We start from the raw sequence: 2,500 nt of genomic DNA on the forward strand, positions 1-2,500 counted from the left end.
TATATATATATAATACATACACACAATATATCACACATATATACATATATACACACATACACAAATATATATATATATATATATATATATATATATATATATATATATATATATATACATATGTCTATATCAGTATTATTTGGCACAGGCTGATCCCGCCATAGCCCTGGCTCCGCATCTCTGTCTTGGCTTTATCTTTATGTGTAGAATTAGTAAACAAGAGATGTAATGTAAAGTTACATTGTAAACAATCTTTTTGCACCTGTTTTTGTTGGTGGTAGTGTTGATTGTTTTTGTTTCACGGTGTAATGTAAATAGAACCTTATTTATGTATATGTTGTTGTTGTTATTATGCTGCCATTCATAATATTACTTCATCTCGCTAACAGAACAGGTTTCTGTATAATTTGAATTACAGCAGCAAAGAAGTATTGACTAGGGATGTCCTAGTCATACTACAACTCAGATGTTTTCGTTATTTTATATGATAATCATAACAAAAATAATAAATTTTAGTTATCCAGTGACAAATGACGTTTTCTGTATCTAGTGTTTATACCATCATATCAGAACACGAGAGCAGTTGCCAGGTAGTGAATACGAAAACGTTGCGTAAGGATAAAAGACAGTCCTGATTAACAATAGTTACGTAATCAACGGTTCAGCACACAGATAATGTTACATTTTATTCATCGTTGTATTTTCTTTTTATCATTATAATAATTCATGTTGCTAAGTCGTGTTTGTATTTTTGTATTATCTTTACCTCAGATTTCGCCACTGGGTACCATGGCCATATCGACAACACCCAAATTGTCTTTTACGAAGACGCACAAATACAATCACTTCCCATTATCATTGAAAAACGTTTCCTGATCTATATCTATAAATCATACGATATACATATTTTCTTCCAATTCTGCTGATAATACCTGTTTACATTGTACAATTACAATATATTCCTGAAGATGGATTATATATTTTTTTCTCATGCAATTAATAGAGTAACAATCTGAAGAGTAAATTACACATCCAGTAACACGTGTAGTTTTAGTAATTTCATACTGTGTAAAGGCATTTTAATATCTAGGAAACAGTGAACAAGTAATATATACCGTAAAGAAGTCTTATTGTTATATTGGCTTCACAAAATATCAATGGTAGAAACAAGTTTTTTCTTCATCACACACACTTGTATGCAATATTGGGAAGTAAGACCTACCATGTCTTTATTGTTGCTTACGGTTGCACTATCAAAAAAAGAAAGAAAAAAAAACAAAAACAAACAAACAAACTGATACCCTGAGGTGAAGTCATTTCAAAGTAGGGCAAAGATTCCTTAAGTCTGCTAAATGAATGTATTAATAAGCGCAATATCTCTTCATAGCATCTGGACGCTCAAATGAATGCCCGAGGTTGAATGCGTATTTTACATCCATCTATTTTTTTCCCCTTAAGTACAACTCCTTAGCTCCGTGCTTGCTCATTGCGACCGGGAAGAATGTCAGAGGGAGTTCTGTCACCTCTCCTTCCATTCTGCTCTTATATTAACCACGACTTGAGGGATTTTTTTCCACTGCCCCTTTCATGTCTCTCGTTATGAGCAATAAGGGAGGTGTAGGGATGAAAGGGTTCGTAGCGAGCTGGGGAAAGGATTAATATACAAAAACATGAAGGAAACCACTGATTTACAGTTAAAAAAAAAAAAAGTCTCTCCTTAGTATTCATATCATCCAGTAAACTTGCCAGTTTATACAGCGAGAGCTCCGTGGTCCATCCTCGGCCTTGTCCCGGCAGATCCTTTATCCCTTCGCCGTCAGGAGCTGAGAGGAGAGACCGAGGATCTCCTGACTCTGTGACAGCCACCGAGAGAGAGAGCGTCCAGCAAACAATGGCGATCAGTGGCGCCGTGGATCGCAAACAAGCGGGCGGCTGGACGAATGGTTAAGAGGGGCAAATGGCTGTCCGGTAGTTGTGGGCGGTGACAAGCACTAATGCATCATTAGAGAAGTTTGTTATATTTTTGGCAGTATGTAGAGTGTTATGCTTATAATGAATGAAGAACACCAACGAATCTGAGAGAAGGCACGGGATGCTACTGAACATACTATCATCGGCTTCTCGACTTCTAGACTATTCCCACTGAAATATATTGAATGAAAGAGACTCTGGTTGTGTCATAGACAAACTTATGTCACCATATTCCAAAAAAAGATCGTTTTTTCTTCTAATGCGTTGTTATGTTAAGATTAAGTAAATTTTGAGGCGCGAATTCATGCATGGCGAGAAATCATGGAAGGGTACACTCAGCACGAAGGGCAAAAGAAACACGCCATTAAAAGGTTTCTTAATTAGTGATAAGCGAGAAATGTTTCTCTCACTCTCTCATATGCATGAGTGTATATATGGTTTACATTTCTAAGAATAAATATTGATTCTTTTAATTAAAGAAAATATATATCATGATTTGAATAGTCCCGAATGCAGAGGAAATTAAGGG

Source organism: Penaeus japonicus, unplaced genomic scaffold, assembly GCF_977035675.1.
Source record: "Penaeus japonicus unplaced genomic scaffold, GWHDUDI00000001_assembly GWHDUDI00000031, whole genome shotgun sequence".
In the NCBI taxonomy this organism is placed as follows: domain Eukaryota; kingdom Metazoa; phylum Arthropoda; class Malacostraca; order Decapoda; family Penaeidae; genus Penaeus; species Penaeus japonicus.